The 27290-nt window shown below is 37.0% G+C and overlaps 1 pseudogene; it reads left to right on the top strand.

The window, feature by feature from the left end:
* The first annotated feature begins 2995 nt into the window (after positions 1 to 2995).
* Positions 2996 to 3700, top strand: LOC129063533 (60S ribosomal protein L13-like; annotated as a pseudogene).
* Positions 3701 to 27290: the final 23590 nt, after the last annotated feature.

The following is a 27290-nucleotide window of genomic DNA, read 5'->3' as shown; positions in this document are numbered from 1 at the left end:
ACAGAAATACAAAAGATAATAATAGAATATTACAAAAAAACTGTATGCCAACAAATTGGACAATCTGGAAGGAATTAATAAATTCTTAGAAACATACAATCTTCCAAAATTGAATCAAAAAGAAACACAAAAACTGAACATACTGATTAAAACCAATGAAATCAAAGCAATTAAAAAAAAAAAAACAACTCCCAACAATCAAAAGTCCTGAACTGGATGGCTTCACAGGTGAATTTTACCAAACATTCAAAGAATAACTAACAGGTATTCTGCTCAAACTATTCCAAAAATTTCAAGAGGAGAGCAGGCTCCCAAGTTCATTTTATAAGGCCAGCATTATCCTGATTTCAAAACCATATAAACACATTACAAAAAAAGAAAATTATAGGTTAATATTCCTGATGAACATAGATGTAAAAGTCCTCAACAAAATATTAGCAAACTAACTTCAGCAATACATTAAAAATATCATAAACCATGATCAAGTGAAATTTGGAATGCAAGGTTAGTACAATATTCTCAAATCAATTAACATGATATGCTACATAAATAAAGGATAAAAATCATATCAACAGATAACAAAATCCAGCATCCATTTGTGATTTAAAAAACTCTCAACAAAGTGGGAATAGAGGAAACATAATTTGGCCCTCACCATAATAGGGGCCAAAAATGACAAACCCACGGCTAGCATCATATTCAACAAGAAAAATCTAAAAGCTTTTTCCTTAAGATTAACAACAAAACAGGGATGTCCACTTTCAGCACTCTTATTCAATATATTACTGGAAATCCTAGCCAAGCAATCAGACAGGAAGAAATAAAAGGCATTCCAATTGGAAATACAGAAGTAAAACTGTCATTATTTACAGATGACATGATATTTTATATAGAGAACCCTGAAGATTCCACCAAAAAACACTACTAGACCTGATAAGTGAATTCATTAAAGTAGCAGGATACAAAATAAAAATTTAGACTTAGTTGCACTTTTATACACCATTAAGAAACTCTCAGAAAGAGAAATTAAGAAAACAATCTAATTTACAATTACATCAAAAAATACCTAGGAATAAATTTAACCAAGAAGGTAAGAGACCTGTACTTGGAAAATTTTAATACATTGAAGAAAGAAATAGAAGAAGACAAATAAATGAAAGCATATACCATGCTCATGGATAGCATGCTCATTGTTAAAGTGTCCATACTACCCAAAGCAGTCTATAGATTCAATGCAGTTTTTATCAAAATACCAAGGGCGTTTTTCACAGAACTAGAAAAAATAACTCAAAACTTTATGTGGAACAACAAAAGATCCCAAATACCCACAGCAATCTTGAGAAATAAAAACAATGTTAGAGGTATCTTGAGACCTGATTTCAAACTATACTAAAAAGCTAGAGTAATTAAAACATCATGATACTGGCATAAAAACAAACATATAGATCAATGGAATGGATATGAGAGCCCAGAAGTAAACCCACCCCTACATGGTCGATTAATATATGACAAAGGAGACAAGAATATATACTGGGGTAAAGACAGTCTATTCAATAAATGATGCTGGGAATTTTAGCTATGTACAAAAAAATGAAACTAGACCACCTTCTTTCACTTTAAATACTTTATTTATACACAAATAAAGTAAAACATTGATTAAAGACTTAAGTGTAAGACTTAAAACCAGAAAAATCCCACAGGAATACATAGTCAGTAAAATCTCTGACCTGTCTCTGTGTAATTTTTTTTTATATATTTCATCAGTCTAGGGAAACAAAAGAAAAAACAAGCAAATGGAACTACATCAAACTAAAAAGTTTTTTGCACAACAAAGGAAACCATCAACAAAATGAAAAGACAACCCACCGAATGGAGGAACATATTTGACAATGATACATCTGATGAGGGGTTAATATCTAAAATTAATAAAGTACTTATACAACTCAACACCAAAAATAAAACAAAAAAAATCAATTAAAATATAGGCAGAGGACCTGAATAGGTATTTCTCCAAAGAGGACATCAGATGGTCAATAGACCTGTGAAAAGATGCTCAACATCACTAATTATCAGTGAGATGTAAAATCAAACCTGTCTCAATGGCTACTATCAATAACTCAGCCAACACACATATTGGCTTGGGTTGGAAAAAAAGGCAGCCTCAAGCACTGTTGGTGGGAATACAGATTGGTGCATCCACTGTGGAAAACAGTATGCACGTTCCTTAAAAAAATTAAAAATGGAATTGTTTCATGATCCAGCAATTCCACTTCTGAGTATGTATCCAAAGAAACCAAAAATACTAATTTGAAAGAATGTATGCACTACTATGTTTGTTGCAGCATTATTTGCAATAGCCAAGATGTAGAAGCAACCAAAGTGTCCATCAACAGAGAAAAAGTGGTGGTACATATATACAATGAAATATTACTGGCCATAAATATAAACAAAATCTTATTATTTGCAGCAATGTGGGTGAACTAGAGGGTATTATGCTAAAGAAATAAGTCAATCAGAGAAAGACAAACATAAAGAACAAAATAAAAAACTAACAAAATTGAAACACTCATACAGACTGATAGTTACAGGTGGGGAGGGGTTGGGGACTGGGTAAAAAAATGATGAAATTAAGAAAAAATTGGTAGTTATGAAATAGTCACAGGAATGTTAAATACATCGTAGGGAATACAGTCAGTAATATTGTAACAACTATATGATGGCAGGTGAGTACTGGGAATTTTGGGGGAAAACACTGTAAATTATACTATTGTTGAAGCACTATGTTATACACCTGAAACTAATACAAAATAGTATTGAACTTAAACTATAATTGAAAAGTACAATTAAAAAATATAGTTGTTAAGATGTGATTATATTTTTTTAAATGAAATAGTTTTATTTTAAAATTTGATACACATTAATTTCTATTTTACCTTTAGTGTTAATAGAAAATATAAACTAGGCTTTCTTTCCGGTGGCAGTTCTCCTGCGGGGAAGGCGGGCCCGTGGGCAGCCGCCATGGCGCCCAGCCGAAAAGGCATGATTCTAAAGCCCCACTTCCACAAGGACTGGCAGCGGCGCGTTGCCACGTGGTTTAACCAGCCGGCGCGGAAGATCCTCAGGCGCAAGTGCGCAGGGCCCGGCAAGCCAAAGCGCGCTGCATTGTCCCGCGCCTTGCGTCCTGCGTCGGGACCCATCCGGCCCATAGTGAGATGCCCCACGGTGAGCTACCACACCAAAGTGTGAGCTGGCAGGGGCTTCAGCTTGGAGAAGTTAAAGGCGGCTGGCATCCACAAAAAGGTGGCCCGGACCACTGGGATCTCGGTGGATCCGAGGAGGCGGACCAAGTCCACCGAGTCCCTGCAAACCAACGTGCAACGGCTGAAGGAATACCGCTCCAAGCTCATCCTCTTCCCTAGGAAGCCCTCGGCCTCCAAGAAGGGAGACAGCTCTGAAAAGGACCTCAAATTGGCCACCCAGCTGACAGGGCCTGTCATGCCCATACGGAATGTCTACAGGAAGGAGAAAGCCAGGGTCATCACAGAGGAAGAGAAGAACTTCGAGGCCTTTGCCAGTCTTCGCATGGCCCGTGCCAATGCTCGGCCCTTTGGCATCCGGACAAAAAGAGCCAAGGAAGCTGCAGAACAGGATGTCGAAAAGAAAAAATAAAGTGCTGTTGGCAATTTATGATTTAAAAAAAAAGAAAAAAAATATAAAATATTTTAGAAAATAACTTTTGAAAACATCTATGAGAAATACTTTAATGTTTCTATTTTTATTTCAATTTTCTGATTAAATATATTCAAATTTGTACACTTTAAATATAATTTTTAAAGAAACTTTAAATCCTTACTCTGAATATCACAAATTATATGAAAATATTGGCCATAACAATATAGTGATTTAGTTGAAATAAAAACAAAAGCTGCATTTTGTCAAATATATAATTTATGAATACACTTATCTTTATTTTATTTCTTACTCAAATATAGCTGGCACATCAACAGAACACTAATATATACACAATAGTAAGTGAAATTCAGTAGTCTTAATATTTTTCTTTTAATCAAAAACTATCGCTTTACATATTTAAAAATTTTGACATCATGAAGGTCTACTTGTTAACTCAGAATAGACCATGATATTTAAGAATTTGTAAGTTTTGTTTAAAATTGTAAAATATTTCAATGTATAGTTTTGGGCTTCGATTTATCCTCTTTATCTGGATCCCACAAATGTTACGGGGTGGGCCCAGATGTAAGAAACTGCTTTCTTTCATCTATTGGCTCAAGAGTTTGATGTTTCTTTGTATGCTGATTCCACGTGACTTCTCAGACACACTTGATCAGTTTGTGCTGCTGGCTTTTGTTTAGTGTTTTGTGATAACTCTTCTGTCTATTTTTAAAGATTTTGTGAAAAGGCATGTTGAGTATTTCCAGAAGCATTGTTTGAATTTGAACTCAATATGTTACTTGGTGCTTCATTTTGAAGTGGCTTTCTTGCGTTGTTAATAGATAGAGTCCAAGTTGTGGGGTTTTTCTTATCTCTTAATAATTTTTGTCCATTTACCTTATTTCAGTATGGAAAGGGCACCAGATCAGGCAAAGAAACCCTAATCTATTCCTGACTGTTCCCTTACTCATACTGTTGAGCCACTGAAAATGTTTCCTACTTCCTCTAATAGACAATATTCATGCTAATGTATGTTTTCATGAGAATATGACAAATTTTATGTTAGGTTATCTGCATTATTTTTATAAAATACAAAAAGAAAATAATTCCAACCTATATTATAATGTTATTCTCAAAACTGTGGAATAAAGAATTAGGGCAGCAGTTGAGCTAAACAAGCTGAGGCATAAGTGAATTTTGATCATTATGTTACATCTTCATAATTCAACAAAAACAATCACAATAGTGTTAGGAACAGAGAACTACTGAGATGTGTGAACTATCATCTCACATCCAGGAGTTCTATGTTCATTCTGGCCACCAGGGAGCAGAGTGGTGATATCATACTCTAACAAGTGTGCAGTGCTATGGAGACAAGAAGAGAAAGTGGTTTTGGGACTCAGATAGCATTTGAGCTGTGCCTACATTATAGGAGGGCACTTAGGCAAGAATAGCATGGTACAGGAAGACTGGAGCAAATTTTGGAAAAGAAAGCAAAGTGTAGCATACCTAGAGAGGAATGTGTAAGAAGTAAGCCTAGATGTTAAGCTAAGAAATTGATTTAGTAAAATGAAGAGCTAGAGTAAAAAAGAGTTAGAGTAAAAAAAAAAAGTGAAGAGCTCTCATGCCCACGCTCTCTTTCTCTCTCTCTCTTGCCCTTTCCTCCCATCCCTCCCCGCTCCTCCTCCATTCTTGTTACACTGGGATATTATGTGAGTTAGATGATAGCAAGTCCTAGACAAGTGGCATGTGTAATTTAATGCCATTCAACATTATAAATAGCCAGGCAATGAGAAAACGTTTCAAAAAGGTCTATGCATGTATCAAAGAATTCCCAGGCGTGAGAAGAATTCCTGGGGCCATAAGAGGAGAAGGCAAAGTAATGAAAAGGAAAGGGTTGTGAGATGCCCAAAGGCGCTGCTAAGAAAGAGGTAGGAACTCACTCTCAATGAGGGAGCCACCATGGCCTGCAAGGTACAGGCTGATCTTTGTGTTAAACATTTCTTCACCAAGCTTTGTATCTCTCATCTCACTATCATGCCACCGGCCCTGCCCTTCCTCTCCACCTTTAATGCTACTGCCTTGGTTCTGGTCCTCTGCATGTCTTGAATAGTATATGTAATTCTACCAACTTCTACATGAGTGAGAATGAATTTTAGTTAAAGTTAACTGACACCACATCAATTCCTGTGAAATGTGGGTGGGCCTGAAAGCTGAGCGGGGCAGGACCTGAGGGAATAGCCAGGGCAAGGCAAACAGTGTCAGTCAGCGTGATGGAGACTCGGATAGGGTGCCCGCCTGCCGGCTCTGTTAGGGGAGGACTCATCAAAGGAACACACTGACCTCTGCCAGTACTTGCCTGGGGAAAGCTGTCCCCCCAGCTCTTGTCCTGATGCCCAACTTCCCCATATGTCTTTGGTGCATTTCAAGCTGTTAACCCAGTGCCAGAATTTAGAGGAAGTGAGTTCCAGTAAGTCTGCGCTCAGGCCCTTAAAGAGGAACTGCCTGGAACTCCAGAAGACCTTTGTTTCCCTCAGACTCAATCTCCACTGATTTTTACAGCCAGAAATTATGGGGTCTTCTCTTCCTGTCACTGGACCCTGGGTGGGGAGGGGCCTGGTGTAGGGCTGGGACTCTTAGCTCCTCAGGGCGGACCTCTGCAGCTGTGATGTCCCTCCAATTTTCATCTGCCACACATGGGCGTGGGACTAGCCTGGTCCACAGCTGATGTCATCATCCATACTTTGAGTCAGTGTTTGGCCTTGACTAGGCATTAGTTTCCTATCCAGCTTCCTCTCTCCCACCCCCACTCCCAGATATGTGTGTGTATCCATCTCTCTTGTTCATAAATGTAAGGCTTTAAGTATTTCATCCTAGGCAAGAAAAAGCTAAAGGAATTTATCACCACTAAACCAATATTACAAGAATTGTTAAAGGGACTAAGAAGATAGAGAGGAAAAAACTATGAATAAGAAGATACCATTAAGAAAAAAATTCTCACTGACAAAGGCAAACACATAATAAAAGCAGTGGATCAGCCAACACTTAAGCTAGTACAAAGGTTAAAAGTCAAAAAAGTAGGAAGATCATGTGTAATTACAACAGTTATATAAGGAATATACACAAACACACATAAAAGAAGTAAAAAATAATGGCAAAAACATAAATGTGGAGGGAGTAATTAAAATGGCAGTGATTATAGAATGTGTTTGAACTTCAGCAGCCCTCAATTTAAAACAGACTGCTATAAACATAGCTTAGTATATGTGAAGTACATAGTAACCACAAACCAAAAATCTACAAGAGATAAACAAGAAATAAAGAGAAAGAAATCCAAACACAGCACTTCAGAAAGTCATCAGCATAAGAGAAGAGTAAGAGAATAAGAACAGAGAACTACAAAAACAATCACAAAGCAATTAATAAAATGGCAATAACTACATACTTATCAATAATTTCTTTAAAGTAAATGGATTAAATGCGCCAATCAAAAAGCAAATGGATAAAGAGTAAGTGGTACATATAAAAATGGAATATTACTTGGCCATAAAAAGAATGAGATCTTCCATTTGCAACAATGTGGATGGACCTAGGGGGTATTGTGCTAAGTGAAATAAGACAGTGATAGACAAATACTATATAATTTCACTTATATGTGGAATCTAAAATACGAAATAAGCAAGACAGAAGCAAACTCATAGAAAAAGAAAACAAGAAGAGATCAACCCTCCCCCAATCTAATGGTTATCAGATGAAAGTAAGGTAGGGGGACTGGGTGTTACAGGTGAAGGGATTAAGAAGTACAAATTGGCAGTTACAAAACAGTGATGGGAGTGTAAAGTACAGCTTAGAGAACATAGTCAATAATACTGTGATAACTATAGAGGGTGTCGGGTAGGTACAAGATTTACTGTTACAAAGTTACATAAATGTTCAACCACTATTCTGTATACTTGAAACCAATGCAATATTTAATGTTAACTATAACTGGAAATTTTTAAAAAATAAAATAAAAAAGAAGTAAAGTATTTCAGACAATAGTAAAGGTAAAAAAATATTTGCAACATAAGGTCTAGGGAGCCACCATGCCTTTGAAATGATAGTTTTCCAAAGGTTGCCTACAAGTTTTGTTCATCCACTCAACACACATTAGTAAGTGAGAACCCTGTGCTAAGCACAGTGTTAAATATTTGGCACCTGGAAGAGATGAGGAGAAATTTGAAACAAAGAACAAGGCTTGATCTTCTCCTTTGAGTTGCTCACAGTTTGGTGACTATAACAATTCAAACAGATAATATTGTAACATAGAGATATGCATTACACATGTATAGGAGCCTAGTGAAGAAAATATTGTAGTTAACCTTCTTTGACTTGAGACAAGAAGGCTTTGCAGAGATGTTACATTTGATTTTGGACTTGAAGCATGAGAAGGTTTTCTCTAGGGAGTTAACAGGGAGAATGAAGATATTCCAAGCATCGTGACAGCATATACAAAGGTAAAGAAGTGTAGAAAAGTTTGTCATGTTCAGAGAAAAAAAATTTAAACAAAACAGAAGAACATTTAAACAAAATTTAAACAATAGAAGTGGCAAGGAGTAAAGGGGAATGAAGAAGTAGGTTGGCAGTGAAGTGTTAGGTAAGTGATGCAGCAGATAGTACTTTAAAATATACAGGTTCTGGCAGAAGTAACACCTGCCTGAGTGTGGTTGGCAGGGTAACAACATGCAAGAAAAAGACACATTGGTTGCCTCCCACACATTTCCAACTCCAGGCCTGGCCTGCAACCCAGGCTTGTGCCCTGACTGGGAATCAAACCATTGACTTTTTAGTTCACAGGCCAGCGCTCAGTCCACTGAGCCACACCAGCCAGAGTAGGGTACTTTTTTTTTTAAAGCAATATGTAATGGGTACAGTCTTGCCAAAAAGCTGCATTTTATCTTAACATTGTGAATTTAAGTTGTGACACGCTCATAGATAAAAGAAGGTGTTTTCATTAGGGAAGTGACATAAGAATTGCAAATGAGAAAGATAGCCCTGGTGGCAATATGAAAATAGGATGTGGGGGGAAGGGTGGCTCAGGGAAAACAGTTAGGAGACTATGACGGGCTATCCAAGCCAGTGGGAATAGTAGGGCAGAAAGCCTTTCAGTTTTTTAGGAAAACTTTTTTGATTTTAGTTTATTTAGGAATGCTCTCACTTTTATGTACCCAAAAGACAAGAATCAGTAAGAACAGCAGAATACTTGAGCCAATTTCCACACTCCCCTATCCCAGCCTTTCCTCTATTAAGTATAAATTCTAGGCCTTCAGAGTCTATTTCATTGGTCTTTCCATTCCTACTTAATGATGTCTGGATACTAACAGCACACTAGTTGGCATCTCTTCCTTGATAGTCTTCATGACCTAGGGTTTCTGTTGCCTCTAGCTCACCAGCATCAGGGTTCAGAAGAAACAGTCCTGGGGTTTTGTAGGGAGCATGGGAAGACATGTTTGAGGGAAAAAAAGTCTCAATTGTTGGAGAGGTAGAATATGGTCTTTTTAACATAGAAGAGTATAATGATGATAATCATGATGAGGCAAGCAAGTTAACATAGGGAACAGAGGCCACAGGCTCTACCCCTTTCCTCCCCTTCTATATTAGGACACTGCAGATCAACTTGTGGCTAGACACCTGCTCCCCAGTGCTCACCTACTGGATCAGAGCTCTGTAGATGAGACTTGTAACTAAACATCTCTCCCCTTTTTGCCCCACTCCCAATTTCCTGGGATAAGAAATAGGTGAGACAAACAAAAAACTAGTCTCAGCCATAGTTGACAGCCATGTTGACCTACATTGTGGTTCTGAAGCTGCTCTGCTCTCCAAGAAAGGCCCACCATCCAGGGCCAATCCCTCCCTCACCAACATCAGAGACCAGGAACCGCCACCCCCCATCGCTCTCCTTGCTCACAGTTGATAAATCCTCCACTTAGACCCCCTCAGGGTGACTTACTTCCTGAGTTCTCCCACACTCCCCTCCTTCTTGAGTGTGCACTGTCACTTTAATAAATCTGCTGTGCTCTGCTAAATCTCTCTGTCTCACTCTTGAAGCCTTTCTTGCGCAGTGACGAGAACCTGGACATTGTCACTGGGCTGAGGCTTTCCTTGGAGGCCCTGTGAGCCCTCTGGCATCAATGAGACTTATATGATTTATACTATTGTGTACTATTTTGACACCAAAGATGATTTTAAATACTAGAATAATAATATGTTTATTAATACAAATGATTTAGTTGTATAGTTTTTTTTTTAATCCTCAGCTGAGGATTTTTTTTTTTAACTTGATTTGAGACAGAGAGAGAAAGAGAGAGAGAGAAAGAGAGAGAGAAACATCAATGTAAGAGGCAAATAGTAATTGGTTGTCTTCCATACATGCCCCAACTGGGGATCCAACCCACAGCCTAGGTAGGTGCCCTGACCCGGTATAGAACTCGCAATATTTTTGTGTATAGGATAAAACCCCAATCTACCTGGGCCAAGGCTATTTGTATAGTTTTAAGTGTACAATACCATTCACTACTTAGAGCAAGATTTGTTAACTGTTGCCAATTGCCTAGTATATGTCAGGGAGGATAAACACTTCCCTGACATAAGGGTGATGGACCCCACAGGATAGACCCTGATTATCTTAAAGATTTTTTTATAGTCAATTTGTTGAAATAAGAATCCAGACGAGGTCTACATGTAGCATTTATTATGGGTCTTAGTTTTCTTCTATGTATTTTAAAATAGTTCTCAATCTTATTTTTTTTTACTTTATGTCATTGATTTATTAAAAACAAAAAATGTTATTAGCATTATGAAATGGCTTACTGTCTGGATTCAGCTACTGTACTGGGTTCATGTTACTGTTAAACTTATTTCCCTATATCCTGTGTTTCCTATAAACTGGTTGTTCAATCTAGAGGCTTGATTAAATTCATGTCTGAATTGTTAAAGAATACTTTATAAGTGGTGCTAGAGTTAGCAGTCTTTTGAGAATGACTAATATATTTTTAACTATTTTAAAATCAGTTTTAGAAATATTTCTTCCACAAAACCAGGCATATCATAACTTTGGTGGTAGTTCCATTTATTTGACTACATAGTTTATATTGTTATTGGATGTGTCTATATTGGTTTACTGTTTTTTGTTTGTTCATAAAAAGCTACCATCTAGTTTTTAAAGGGAACTATGATGCCCCTAAGTCTAGTGAATCAACAATTCTGATAAGTCTTTCACTGTTTTTTCATATCCATAGATATTTACTTAGAATTAGTGTTGAGTCACAGTATATTTAAAACAATGATTCATTGCCCCGCATAGAATATGATATGAATTAGTCAGAGGACAATAATCATACTCTATGTGGTCATGCCTTCAATTAAAAATAACTGAACTTTCAGGTTCTAGATAATTCAAAATCCCAAAATAGCTTTCCCCCACTTACCCAGATATTCTTTTGAAATATGGACTCAATTCATATAATCCTCTCAAGTAATTTCACAGGGAAATATTTATTGAGCCCCTACTTTAAACAGATCAAGTTTACAAGGTGCTACAGACATACAAAAGTAAGAGACAGTTCCTGCCATCAGGAGTAAATTTGGTAGGGAAGGTAGGGAATACATAAATAGTTATAATGTAAAGTATGTGATATAAGAGTGACAGAAACAAAGCCCATAAAAGTTAGTTTAGGAAGATTATGGAAAGGTTTTCAGAGGCATTTGAAATAAACCTGAAAAACTGGTAGGATTTTTTGGTCCTTAAAAGATAGATAAGAGTGACTTAAGCAAGAATAAATAAAGGAGAAACTATGCAGCAGTAAAAAAGAAGGAATTCTTTTTGCAACTGCATGGATGGAACTGGAGGGTATTATGCTAGTTGAAATAAGCTAGTCAGTGAAAGACAAATACCAGGTAATCTCACTTATATGTGGTATCTAATGAACAAAATAAGCAAATGAGCAAAATAGAACCAGAGGCATAGAAACATGGAACAAACTGACAAGTGTAACAGGGGAGAGGTTGAGGTGGGGGCTGGTTGGAAGAAGATGAAGTGATTAGTCAAAGAACATATATGGAGAAAAATCAAGATGGCAGAGTGAATGGAAGTTCACATTGACCTCCTCCCAGGACCAATCTGGAATTACAACTAAACTGTGAAGAAATCACCTGGAACAAACAACCGAACAATAGCAAGAGAGGAGCCTTATAACCTCAGACAGACAGAAGAATCAGTATTAGCACAACCTAGCTGGTAAGGAGTGCGGTAGGGACTCAAGAAGGTGGGCGGGGCACCCACAGGCAGCAGCACCAGGATATTGAAATGGCCAGTTGGGTCCCCCTGAGAAGAGTGGGGTCAAAAGCATAAGTGGGGATCTCCAGCCTACAGTATCAGAGCCTAAAAAGTACACAGATAACAGCCAGCTGTGAAAAGTGGCAAGGTTGCTCTCTGCCAGAGACAGGTGACTTGGAGACACAAAGAGCCTTTTAAAGGGCCAATGCATAAATTTTTGTTTGCAGCCACTTACCCTAGGCTCCAGCAAAGGTGGGGGCAGAGTGGGCTGGAGACACGTGATAAGAGACTGGGGAGGGAGGCTTTGGGGAAAGGACTTAGAAAGTAGCCGAGGGGATCCCGGTCCTGACACCTCCCCCATCTGGCAGCAGCCATCTGGCTCAGGCAGACCACACCCCTGAGTGGCAGCAGCATGAAAGGACCCAATATCCTCACCCTCAGGAAGGATTCTGTCCTGCCCTGTGGTGTCTAAGCCAGCCTGCTGAGTGCAGAGTCACTAGATTAACAACTGAAAGAGACAACGACAGACAGCAGATTCCTGGAAATCTCGAACAGACTGCCTAAAGTCAGACAAGGTCAACATCTGACATCATCTGAGGCAGATCCAGAAAGAAAAAACAGCAGTCTCCTACCAGAGAAGTTCACACCACAAAGTCAGGAAATCAAGGCAGATCAATTTAAGAAGCAGAAGCAAAAAAAAATATTTCACAAGTAATTGGAAGACAAAGAAAACAACCCTAGTCAAAGGTAAAGGAGGAATCCCCAGAAAAAGAACTAAATGAAATAGAGGCAAGTAAACTCTCAGATATTGAGTTCAAAACAACAGTTCTAAGGAAGTTCATGAACTCAGTGAGCCCAGAGAGAACTACAAAAAACTTCAAGGGAAACTGTGAGAAACTTACTGCAAACTATATCAGCATGAAAAAGGACATAGAAATTATCAATAAGAGAGAAGAGGAAATGAAGAAAACAATTTCTGGAGTGAAGAACACAGTAGAAGGAATCAAAAGCAGTCTAGATGAAGCAGAGTATCAAATCAGCGAACTGGAGGATAAGGTAGGAAAAAGCTCCCAGAAAGAGCAAGAAAATGAAAGACTCAAAAAGAATGAAGAGGCGTTGAGGGAAATGCAGGATGACCAGAAACGTAATAATATCCGTATAACAGGGACACACGAAGAAGAAGAGGAAGAAGGGATAGAGAACCTGTTTGAAAAAGTAATGATGGAAAATTTCCCTAATTTGAGAAGAGAAAAAGTCTCACAAGTCCAAGAAGCAGAGGATCCCATTCAAGAGGAACCCAATGAGGCCCACTCCAAGACATGTCATAATTAAAATGTCAAATATCAAAGACAAACAGAGGATCCTAAAGGCAGCAAGGGAGAAAGAGGTAGTAACATATAAAGGAGCCCCTGCATAGCTAGCAGCTGACTTCTCAACAGAAACACTACAAGCCAGAAGGGATTGTCAAGAAATATTCTAAGTAATGAAAAGCAAAGGCCTGCAACCAAGACTGCTCCACCCAGCAATGCTCTCAATTAAAATGGAAGACGAAATAAGGAGTTTCGCAGACAAAAGATGGCTAAAAGAATACACCTCCACCAAACCAGCATTGCAAGATATGCTAATGGGACTGCTTTAAGAAGATGAAGAAAAAGAATCTATGAATATGCAGTTTCTATCAATCACCAATACTTGATATTACCAATATTTTTAATACTTATTAACCTGATTGTGACAATGATGTGTTGTAATTGTTACCTTATTATTTGTTGAAACTACACTTGTTTTTGTATATTTCTTGCTTATTTCTATTATTTTTTAAAAACTTTAAATGACTTTTTGTTATTCTTTATCCATTTTTTGACTAAATCTTTGTAGAATTTTTGCCCTAAAAAAAACTATTAACCCTGTTTTAGATGTGTTGCAAATACTTTCCTATTCTATTATCTGTCTTTTAACTGTTTTTATATGTATATTACTATATAGTCTTAAATGTTTAATATAGTCATATTGTCAATATTTTACTTTATAGCTTCTGGGTTTGAATATTTTACATCAGGGTAAGAAAAATATTACTTTGTATTTTCTCCTAAAACTCCTTAGGTCTTATATATTGATTTTTAACTCACCTGAATATTTCTTGTATAATGTGTGAAATAGGGGTCTATATTTGTTTTATTTCAAGTAATAGTGGTCCATGCACCTTTTTTGTTGAATAAGCCTTATTTTACCCATTGATGTGAAATATCAATTTAATCATATATTACATTGTTAGATATATGCATTTGTTTCTAGAATGCTCATTTTATTTCATTGATCTACTTGATTTCTGTGCAGGTGTCATGATTGCTGAGACTTTATAATGGATTCAAATTTTTTAATATTTTATAATGGATCTTGACATTTAAAAAATCAATCAATCAATCAATCTGCATTAAAAAAAGGAAGAAAGAAGAAATTCTAACCTTTTGGGACAGCATGGATGGAACTGGAGAATATTATGCTAAGTCAAATAAGCTAGTCGATGAAAGACAAATACCATATGATCTCACCTATAACTGGAATCTATTCAACAAAATAAACTAACAGACAAAATAAACCACAGGCAAGGAAACATGGAGCAGACTGAAAGTGACCAGAGGGGATGGGGAAGGACAATGGTGAAAAGAAGGAGAAGGAACTAAACAAAGAACATTTATGAATGACCCATGGACATGGACAACAGAGTGGGAATTGACTGTGAGGGTGAGGGGTGGGGGTAGGGTGGATGGAGGAGGGCAAAGGGGGAAAAATTGAGACAACTGTAATAGAATAAACATGATTTTAAAATAAAAAAAAAATTTTTAAAAGAGAGAGAAAACATCTAAAAATCCAGAAGCTTGAAATTACTAGATATGGTTTACCTCGTTAAGGGGTTAAGATCAGAAATAGAAGCAGAAAAGCAGATCAATATCACAAAAGTTATTAAATATCAGCCTAACCAATCTTTCTTCCTTCTTTCCTTCGTTCCTTCATTCATTCGTTCTTTCCTTCCTATCTTCCTGTGAGTAGGTAACCATTAAAGTAAAATGACATACAGTGGTGTCAAAAGAAGGAAGTGTTTTAAGATGAAGGAAAGAAGCATTATTCACAATAGCCGAAGAATGGAAATAACGTAAGTATCCACCAATTAGTGAACGGATAAGCAAATGTGGCATGCTCATACAATGGAATACTATTTGACCATAAAAAGGAATAGAAGACTGATACATGATTGCAACATGAATGAACCTTGAATGGCTTCCACACGCTAAGTCCAGTTACAAAGGACTACATATATGATTCCATTTATATAAAATGTCCAAAATAGACAAATACATAGAGATGGAAAGTAGATTAGTGGTTGCCTAGGCCTGAGGGGAAGGTGGGGAAGTTGGGGAAATTACAACTAAGAAGATAAGGGTTCTTTTTGGGGTAATGAAGTGTTCTAAAATGGATTGCAATGATCAATGCACAGCTCTTAGTATATTAAAAGCCATTGGATTATATAGCTTATCTGAATGAATTGAATAATATGTAAATTGTATCTTAATCTAGTTGTTTAAGAAAAAAAATGGTGAAGGGACTTGCCCATAGTGTAAGTTTTGGCAAGAAGTTCAAAAGGATTGGACACTAAGAAAAGGCTATGGAATTTGATGATTAAAAATTCACTGGTGACCTTTAAAAAGGGAATTTCTCCTCTGAAATTGTGGGAGCAGAAGTGAGTGGAGGAGGAGGAGGAAGCAGAGGCAGAGTTGTCTTTTAAGAAGTTTGAAGGTGAAGGGTGAGACCGTAGGACACAAACTTTTTCAACTTCCCCCTACTCAGCCTGAACATTTATTTTTAAGGCCTTTTCATTAATCTGCAAAGATCCTTTTTCCAAATAAGATTGAAAAATAGCTTCTTGCTCAACCTTGCCAACACCACAGGGTGGTAGTGTCAAAGTACCACTAGCCCCTGCTCCTGTGGGACATGGATGAGGTGGGATAGAAGGTGGATCACCTCTCTGCTTGGCCCAACTGAAACCACAGGGAATGATGAATGGCAACTGTGATGACATCCACGTCCTGACAGAGCTTGGTGTGTCTTTATTCCATCCTTCGCATTGAGGATGAAGCTTACTAAATTGGAAGGCACAGTTGCTTCAATTATTATTTTTTATTTTTTAAAGATTTTATTTATTTATATTTAAAGAGAAGGGAAAGGAGGAAGAAAGAGAGGGAGAGAAATATCAATGTGTGGTTGCCTCTCAAGGGCCCCCTACTGGGGACCTGGCCCACAACCCACACATGTGCCCTGGCTGGGAAATGAACCGATGACCCTTTGGTTCACAGGATGGCACTCAATCCACTGAGCCACACCAGCCAGTGCAGTTGCTTCAATTATTGATGAGAACAATTTTCCGCTCATTTTTGACATCACTAATTTGGAATGTGCTAGGTTACTGTGAACAAAGGAAGAATTAAAAACATAAATAATCTTTAGATTTATTTATTGAATTTACAAGCTTATAGAGAGCAGAAGTCTTGTCTTATTCACTATGGAGTCCCTCCACAGTGCCTGTGATAAGATACGTAGTTACTGAAGGAAGGAAAGAAAAAAGAAAAGAAGGTACAGTGATTTCCACATTCATAAATAAACATTTTGCATAAAAATATTCTCATTAATGTTTATTATTTCTGAAGAAAACCATTCATTTGATCTAGGGTTTGCCTGTCCACCCGAGATCTTGAGCTCACTTTCCACTCTTGGTCCCAGAATCTTGACTGATTTGTTGTGTTCTTTTTTAGTTGAGTCATGAAGAAACATCAGACCAACCCAGACTGAGAGCCAATCTACAAAATAATTGGTCTATAAAGTTTAAATGTGTCAAGATCAAGGTAGTCCAGAAAAACTGAGGAACTCTTCCTGTTTGAAGGAGTCTAAAGAATTAGCATGATAAATAAATGTAACACGTGATTCTAGATTGGTTTTTTTCTTTTTTAAAAAGATTTTTTTAAATTTATTTTTAGAGAGGGGAAGAGAGGGAGAGAAACATCAATGTGTGGTTGCATTTCATGCACCCCCTGCTGGGGACCTAGCCTGCAACCCAGGCATGTGCCCTGCACTGGGGATCGAAGCAGCAATCCTTCGGTTCACAGGCTGACACTTAATCCACTGAGCCATACCAGCTAGAGGGGTTTCTTCTGTTATAAAACACATTATTTGGTCAAATGCTGAAACTTGAATGGACTCTGGGGATTAGATCATATATTAATGTTAGTTTCCTGATTTTCATGGCCGTATTATATCTATGTATGAGAATGTCCTTGTGTGTGACAAAACTAGAGTAAATGGAAGTGGTGGAGCATCATTTCAACATCTTACTCTCAAATAATTAGAAAAAAACGTATTTTGCACAATCCTTTCAATTTTTCTGTAAGTTTGAGATTGTTTCAATAATACAAATATTATTCTGAAATAAAAATAAGGTACCCCTCCCAGCAACCTGCAGAAGCTAGCACAAATCGTTTCTGAAGGAACACAATTTTGGCCTGAGACTCAAAGAATTCCCACTTAGGAATTCACAGTTGAAATCATAAAACACAGGAAAATACATTATCATGAAGAAGAGCCAGCAGAAACAATACATAGTAGAATTAGAAGCATAAAGACTTCAGATATTGGAATTACCAAATAATGTAACATATTTTAAAAAGTAAAAAGAGGACTTGAATATATATATATGTAAATATAACATATATGACTATATAGAAAAAAATAAAATAAAATAACATATATGACTATAAAAACAACCAAGCAACTTGAAAAAAGTTAAATAAAAATTATGAAGCTGATTTTTATTTGATTTAGTGTCACACAAAATACACTTTAAGGCAAAAAAAAAAAAAAAGGATTATTAGAGAAAAGAACATGACCAATAAATGGCTCTTTTCACCAGGAAAATAACAGTTTTAACATTATATGTACTAATAGGGTTTCAAAGTATATTAAGTAAAAATTGACAAGCCATAAGAAATTGACACATTCACCATCATTCTGAGAGATTTTTACCACAAGTTTCTCATAACTCTCAATCTCTCAGATTGCTATATCCAGCAGAAAAAGTAGTGAGCCTTTCAGGACATTTGGTCATGTCCAAAATGTTCACTGAGACATTTGGTCCATGCCAAAAGGTTCTTAATTTTTGGTCCTTGATGGATGTTTTGGACAGGGCTAAATGTTCATTAACCATTTGAAGAATACATATTAGAGCTTTAACCGATTTAAATTTGAGACTTCATGAATATCATTGTTTTTTTGGCCACAGTATAATTAATTTCTGTAATTAACACAACAGATGTTTACAGAATTCCTTACACCTCTCTAGACTACTAAACTACATGAAGTTTTTAAATCAGGATGGAAAATAGAAATAATAGAACAAAAAATATACCTTAGCAAGAATTTTTGAGTGAAGCTGAAACTGTATCTAAAAAGAAATGACCTTAATTTTTTTTATTCCAGGAGTTATTGAGACTTTTTAAAAAATTATTGTAATTGAGATATTGTGGGTGTGGTGCAATGACAGACAAATAGATCAATGAAAGAGAGTGGTCTATCCATACACAGTTGGACATATTTGGTTTATGACAAAGCAGGAAAGGAAAAGACACTTTTTTAAAAAGAAAAGGTGCTGAAAAAATAAAAATAAAAATAAATGGTGCTGGATCAAATGGATATCCATATGAGCAAAAATAATTTCTCACATTACACATAAAATCAATTCTAGGTGATTTTCATATTTAAATATATAAGATAAATCAGTAAAGTTTTCAGAAGAGAATATAAAAGAGTATCTTCATATCTTCATGACTTTAGGGTTGGGAAAGATTATTTAAACATGGGTCAGAAACATTCTCCATAAAGAATAGATTGATAAATGGGACTACCTGCCCTGGCCCTAGTAACAGCTTAAACAGAAAGTGGTTTACCTGGCTCTCCCTAACTCTGCCTGGTGAGAAACCCACATATTAGCACAACGAAGCCCACGTAGAACTGACCTAGCCATCTTTACAGTGTAAAGGCATGGTTTCTAACATCACTGATAAACCAGGTAAAAGTTATTTAAGTTGGTCTATAAACCAATGCATAAAATACATGGGTCTTGAAGCTCTGCTTATTTTGAGGTGACTTTTCCTAAGGTTATGACACATTTCCCAATAATTTGAGCCCTGCTTCAACCAGGCCCAAGCTAAACTGAATGTTTAGGCCAAAGCAATGCCTACCTATGTCATATTAATGTCCATCTCAGATGACCACATACTACATACATTTATTAAGGCTATGCTGGGCCCTCTCTGGATTTAAATAGCCACATAGCTAGAAACACTTGCCAACCGACAATTCCCTCAAACTGTCACAGGTGAAAGCCACATGACTTCTAACAGTAGAGTCCTAATGTGGGGGCCCCAAAAGCCTCAACCACTACCTGATATTGGATTGCCCAAAAAGTTCAGATAGTTTTTTCAATACAATGTCTCTAGTAGTGCTTAGTTTTCTTTAACTGCATTCAAAACAATTTTGTGAGACTGTACTGTGACAGCTGTCATATCAGCGTGCATTTTTAAAAAACATCAAAATTACTAAATTTTTGTGCACTCATTTTAATATTGAGGATGGAAGAAAATACAAAACATTGTCAGCATATTATGTTTTATTATTTCAAGAAATGTGAAAACTCAACAAAAGATTTGTGCAGTGTATGGAGAAGGTACTATGATCAAAAGTGTCAGCGGTTTGCGAAGTTTCTTGGTGCTATTGACATTTTGATCAAATAATTCTTTGCCAAAAGAATTGTGGGGCTGTCTTATGCACTGGACAATGTTTAGCAGCACCTGGCATCTACCCTCTAGAAGCCAATAGCGGGAGATAGCCGACATACTCAAAATATTCAAATCAATAAAGTTACTGGTGAAAATGAAAAAGGTGATTTTTATATTATAGAAAAAACTAAATGAGCTTTTTGGCCAACCCAATATTTTAGAGACTCCATAGTGTCTATCAGTCCTTGCCTATTTATCTGAGGTTTCCAGGAATCTATAAGAAACCAGGAATTTTAAAAGGCCAAGTTCAGAAACAATTCAGAAATAAAACACAAGAGATTTTTAGACAGAAATTTTTAAAATTTAGCTTCGCGATGAACTGGGGTACATGGTTTGAAATTGTAGCCACAGCAGTATCCCAATCGTCCCCACGGAATAGAATGGTTCCAAACTGTAGGCCTGTTCCTTGATGGAGCAGAGCCCAGGCCCCTGAGCACACCGCAGGAAAGCAGACCAAAGGGCCGCACTCCACATTGAGTCAGAAATTATCTTTCCTTCTCAAAAAATGTATATATGACTCTATATACTTGTGTTTAGAATTGCAGAAGACAATCTAAACTCAACTTGATTTTGTTTTATTTTTTGGAAATTAACTAAAAATAGAGGGAGAAGGGATTTGTTAACAACAACCAGTCAAGGATTAGAGCACAACCTTCAAAACATGGTACAGAAGAAAAAATAGAGAAGCTTTCAGTCTGAGGCCATCCAGAATGGCCCCTAACCCTGCCCTTGCCTCTCGAGGCCTGCTGACGGGAGGAGGTGAGGGAATCCAGTCCTGGGGATGCTCACGAATATTCTCCTGTTTGTAAGAAGTGTACTGTAGCAACAAGTCAGTAGCCTTTGCAGACACTAAACAAAAACCCTAAAAGCAAGTGCTCTATATAGGTCACCATGGAACCTTAACAGAAGCTGGAAGGACTGCAGGACTTGGCCATCTTCCAGGGCAGGTTGCTGAGTTTTGGAGAATCAGCCAGCACCCGCAGAAGTAGGGCTCACCCCAGCCAGGAGGATAGGCCCTGAGGGAGGATGTGTGTGTTCATTTTCCATAGCTGCTAGAACCAATAGAACAAACTAATGGCTTAAAAAAGCATAAATTCATTATATTGTAGTTCTGGAAATCAGAAATCTTGAGCTAATCAGAATAAAACAAAAGAAAAAAAATGAGAGAAAAGGGATGAAAGCAAATTAGAGAGTGGGAAACAGAAAAGACAAAGGTAATTGCTTTCTTTATTGTAGAGAGCTTCAAATATAACACAGAAAAAAGTTTTTGGAGATAACATTTAAAAAGTTTCTTCTGGAAATATATCCAAAGAAGCCTGAAACACCAATTCAAAAGAATATATGCACCCCTTTGTTCATTGCAGCATCATTTATTGTGGTGGTGGAGCGCTGCACAGGGTGCTTCTGGACCTGCGGGTTACCGTCCAGAGCCGGCTGAGGAGGGAGCGGGGCTCTGAATCCCACAGAGCCCGTCCCGGGGTTGTCACAGATGGGGGAATAAACACGAGTGTCACAAACACTTCTCTGTTTGTCAGGAGAGGAGCATGGCTCTTCCCTCTAGTGGGAAAGGCCCCGAAGCCCCTGTCCAAAAGCTTTTATTGAGAACCATTTGTGCAGGGTTATACAGCTCATCAATCAATGTCAAAATAAAAGAAAGCTCATCAATCAATGTCAAAAGGCTATGTTTACAGAAAACAAATTGAGATCATAGAAAACAATTGGAGAAACACAAGAGATCTGCCTCAAGTCAGGGTCTATGAATAATGTAAATCTCCTTCCCAGGATGAGCCGGTTATCATAGCTTTTGAGGGAAGAACAATACATGCTTAGAGGAACTTACTTCTAGGCCTGATTTCACCCTGGGAAATGCCCGATCCAGTTTAGGGCTGTACTTGCCTTTAGTATTGTTTCCGGCCTGAACCAGGCAGGCAGGGCAGACCCACCAAGAGATAAGGAGACTTCTTTCAGATAGAAGGAGGACTCCGGCCATATCCAAACCAAGCCAAGAGGTGCGGGCCTTTTTGTCCTTCCTCTATGTCCCCCAGGTCCTTGTCCTGCTGCCCATACCTGCCCTGTCTTCTTAGGTCATCCCTCCTCTTGAGGAATCTTACCCGCCATTGACTATCAACCATCACAGGACCAAGCAGGGTAATGTGTGGATGTGCAGCCCCTGCCAGAGGGACAGGTTTTGTCTCCTCAGTGGCGTGTTTTTCCAAGGCCTCCTTGATTATTTCCAGGCTTGGGGCCCTCTCGCCTGTCGGGAAGGCTACAGTCCCTGAAACCAGACAGGATGGTTCCCAACAATTTACAGTAGCCAAGGTCTGGAAACAGCCCAAATGCTCATCAATAAATGAGTGGATATAAAACCTGTGGTACATTTATACAGTGAGACACTACTCAGCTATAAAAAAGAAAGAAATCTTAGCTTTTGTGACAGCATGGAGATTATTATGCTAAGTGAAATAAGCTGGTTAGAGAAAGGCAAATACCATATGATCACACTTATGTGTGGAATCTGATGAACAAAATAGGAGCAGACTGACAGCTGTCAGAGGAGAGGGTGTTAAGGGGACTGGATGAAAGAAAGTGAAGGGTTAAGTGGAAAAAACATGTGACCCATAGACACAGACAGCAGTTTGGTGACAGCCAGAGGGAAGTAGGTGGAGGTGGGTCCAGAAGGGACAAGCAGGGATGGGAAGAGACCTGGCTCTAGGTGATGGGCACACGATGCAGTGTGCAAATGATGTTTTGTTGAATTATACACTTGCAACTTGCATGGTTTTGTGGAACAATATCAGCCCAATAAATGTAATTTAAAAAGATACAGAAAAATAAATAAATAAAGTAATAGAAAAACTGATTCTTCAAATTGAAGACAAATAATATAGCAGTAAAAATAATACAGAATGGTAAGTAGGGCATTTCATTTAATGAGGAAAGGATTGTTCAATCAAACATACAGAAAAAGAGAACTATACTTATATACACAGTATAAATATATAGTTAACTTAGTATTTATATAAAATATGTGTGTTATATATTGCATAAGTATGATTATATTATTTATGTAAGTGAAGATTAAAGCAGCCATAAGCATACCTTACTATAGATGTTAATTTATACATATATTTATATAAATATAAATTATTTCAATAGATTTATTTATAAATACACAGATATGTAGAATACATGCATGTAAGTATATGTTGTCTTTAATTTTATACATATAAAGATTTTATATATTACATGTTGTGATTGCATTCCATACAGAAACATAAGGATATAATACAGATTAATGGAGATGAGTTGAGGAGTTAACCTTCTTAAACTGGGCTCTCAAGGAAGGTATCTCTGAAAATGTTACATTTGAACTAAGAGCTGAAAAATGAGAAGACAGCAGGATAGGGGAAGAGTGTTTCAAGAAGAAGAGCACCCGTGAAGCCTGTGGTAAGACAGAGCTAAGTATGTTTATGTAACTAAAGGGAGGAAAAGGGAAAAAAGAGAAGCAGAACAAACCTAAATTGAATAAGAAATGTAGGAATTTTGAAAAACTTCTCAGGCAATCTGAAGTCTTATCTAGGTACAAAGCAAAATGGATCAAAGCCTAAGTAAATTATCCTAATACTCATCATCAAAGTAGCATTTCCAGAAATACAAGTTTCAAAATTAAACCAAAGGGCAAAAGGACAATTTACACAATTAGGTACCCAGTTGAATATTTATTTCCATAGAAAAACAGCTAGTGAAACCAAGAGTAATACCTTGTTGCTGTTAAAGTCACTGTCTAATACAAAGCTTAGCATTTCAAAAATCTGTGAATATCTTTGAATCTGGGTAAAGAAGGAAAATTATTAGATATTTTTAAAAGTTAAAAGTTTAACCCTGGGCCAACTTGACATTTTTAATGGCAATTATATATAAGCCCAGTTAAAAGGAATGAATTTTTTGGATAATAGTAAACAGTTAATGCTTACTATATGCCAGGAACTTTATATGTATAATAATTAAAATACCTCTGCGGGGTATGTACCATTGTTATCTCCATTTTATAGACAAGGAAACTGAGGCATAGCAAGTATAAATTACTTGTCCAAATTCACACAATTGCTGAGTGGTGAAGAGATTTGAACTCATAAGGTCAATGTCTAGAATCAAATTCATCTCTTAATCATTTCTTTTTTAATTTGCTGTCCAGGAAGAATGACCCTATTACAAAAACAACCACCACCATCAGCACAACAGCATTTCAGCACAACCAGGTAGGTTTGGAGAACTCTGGCCATGAACTCAAACCACTTGCTTTGGGCAAGTTACACAAATTCTCTACGTCTTGGCTCTTGTAAAGACATCTGTCAGAGGAGATGGAGTAGGGAGGCTGGGTGAAAAAGGTGAAGGGATTAAGCAAAGAAAAACAAACAAACTCATAGACACAGACAACAGTATGGTGATTATCAGAAGGAAAGGGGGTGGAAGGAGGTAGTGGAGGGTAAAGGGGGATATATGGTAATGGAAGGAGACTTACTTGGGGTGGTGAACACACAGTCCAATATTCAAATGATATTAGAGAATTGTACCCCTGGAACTTATATAATTTTATTAACCAATGTCACCCCAATAAATTCAATAAAAAATTATATATATGTTATATATATAATTATTTATATATATATAATTATTTATATATATATATATATATATATATTTAAAACACCTACCCCAAAAGATTCAGTTACAGCATATACAAAACAATTTGCTGAGGTAAGTAATCAATGAATGTTTGCTATTAGAAGTGTTAGCTGTTAGAGTGACAGAACTGGAATGGCCTCAAGTGTTTGATCTAAACACTTCACAAATGTGGAAATTGAAGCTCAAGAGGTGAAAGCTATTCTTAAGGCCCCATAGTTAGGCTTCTCATTTGTTCATTCATGCAGGCATCTTACATACACTTATTGAATGAACACATGCTAAAATGTATTTTTTAATGTGGGAAATTTAATCTATTGTGATAACATTGATTAATAAAACTATATAGGTTACAAGAGTACAATTCTATGATACATCATCTGTATATTTATTTGCAAACATATATGCACCTCTGTGTTCAGTGCAATATTATTCACGATGGCCAAGACATGGAAACAACCTAAGTGTCCTTCGATAGAAGATTGGATAAAGATGCGGTACATATATACAGTGGAATTCTCCTCAGCCATAAGAAAATATGAAACATTTGCAACAATCTGGATGGATCTTGAGAATATCATACCAAGCGAAATAAGTCAGACAGGAAAAGTTGTGAACCATATGATTTCACTCGTATGTGGGATATAAAACTGAAAGGGACATTTTTTTTTCTTTTTAAAAAAATAAAACCACAGGTTTGGAACACCAGACAAAGAAAGAAAGTAAGGAACACATTTTTAACAATTACCCAGGTCCAGAAATAGAACCGCTGCCTGTCCTCGGAGCCCCACTCCAGGTGCATCCCTTAAACACCCTGCCCCTCCCTCCATCCTGACTTGCCTTCCTTGGGTTTGCTTTGACTATGAAACAAGTGTACACTCCTAGATCCTGCTGTTTAATCTTGCTTTTGCTTTTTAACTTTTAATGTCTTTTTTAATCTATAGATTCCTCCTCAATTCCTTTCTTTTCCTTATTATAATTTATCTGTTCAAGAACCTGGTCATTCTAATTGTATAGTTTCTCAAAGTCTGGATTTTACTAATCACATCCTGTTCAGCTTGTGTTTCTGTCTTGTGTTTTCTGCAAATTGGCAGTTGGATCCAGAGACTGGACCAGACTCAAGTTCAATTTCTTGGATACATTTCACACCTCCTCTCTGTCATAAGTTTAATTTTCTTCCTGCAACATGCTGTATCAAAATGCATAACTGAAGTTGGTTCTGTTGTAAGTAATAACAAAATTCTGCAATCAGATTACTACTTACACACTGTTCATACTGAAAGATGTGGATGAAAGATTTTTATTTATTGTTATAATTGTAGGAAAATAAATTACTACCATACTAAAAAAAACTATATGACATTGTGTTCTTTCATCAAGAGGCATATAATTTTTAATTTTTATTTTCCACATTAGCAGACTTTGTTCCTCAGTGTTTAGGTCCGTTAACTCACTGGGGGTTGCAAAGTGGTTGATACTCTAATTCTATAATTTTGTTTTCATGAATTAACTGGATTAGGTTTATAAGAAGACATTTTGCCTTATTTATTATTTATCCAGTGGTATAGTTTATATAGGTGAGGAAAATAAATGTTTGGCTTTTTTTCCTTTTATTTACCCAAGTGTAAAGGTTTAAATTGAGTGAATTAATTCAGGTGATAAATTTATTTTGTTAAATTATTTTGAGCTCATGGATTTAAACATATTTGATGTCATTTAAACCACTGCAATCCTTATCTTTACCGAGGCTCAAGTTGTCCAATCTTTGCCAGTGGGAACCCCCTCAAGAGCTTACTCTGAATCCTTCTGACAAATTCTAGTACTAATTGATGGCATCCTTACTATTTGGTATGTCAAGATGGTTTTTGCTTCTCAGATACATTTCCTGTCCCAGATCTGAAATCAGCTACTTCCCCAAGAAGCATTTATTTATTTTAATGGAAAGTAGAATTTCAAAACCTCGTCACTAATAAGTTGGTTATTATTTCTAGGGCTTTTCAGTAAGTAGAAAGTATTCATATATACATATGCATACACACATACGTGAACACATATATATATAGATGTTTCTGATTCAGATTCAGAACTACAGAATTTTTACTTAATTCTTTTTTTAAAGGTTTTATTAATTTTTTAGAGAGAGGGAGAGAGAAAGAGAAGAAGAGAAAAAGGGATGTGTGAGAGAAACATCAATAGATTGCTTCTGGCACTCCCTCCCCAACTGGGGACCTGGCCCCGCAATCCAGCCATGTGCCCTAACTGGGATTCGAACTGGAAACCTTTGGGTTTACAGGCTGGCACTCAATCCATTGAGCCACAGCAGTCAGAGCTAAGTCTTTGGCAGCCCCCAACCGGGAACCAGGCCCATAACCCAGGCATGTGCCCTGATTGGGACTCAAACTGATGACCTTCTGATCTGCGGGATGATACCCAACCCACGGGGCTGTATCAGCCAGGGTGAATCTGTATACTTTTTCAGAGTGAGAATCTTGGTTTTCAAAGACATAAGGGATGATAAAATGAGAATTACAATATCCCATAACTGCTCATTTGCTCTACCCTAATTTACAATACTATAGTCTATTACAATCACTACCAATTGTGACTACTGAAAATAGTTACAAAAGATTGAGAAGCAACAGATTCCTTCCACAAGATGGCAGAGTAGGAAGAAGCTGCACTCACCTCCTCCCATGATCACATCAAAAATATGACTAAGTTATAGAACAATCAACCTT

The sequence above is a fragment of the Pteronotus mesoamericanus genome, unplaced genomic scaffold (assembly GCF_021234165.1).
Source record: "Pteronotus mesoamericanus isolate MK-2021 breed Mesoamerican mustached bat unplaced genomic scaffold, CSHL_Meso_final contig_164, whole genome shotgun sequence".
NCBI lineage: Eukaryota > Metazoa > Chordata > Mammalia > Chiroptera > Mormoopidae > Pteronotus > Pteronotus mesoamericanus.
Note: the sequence above shows the minus strand (reverse complement) of the source record. Positions and strands in the feature narration are given on the sequence as shown.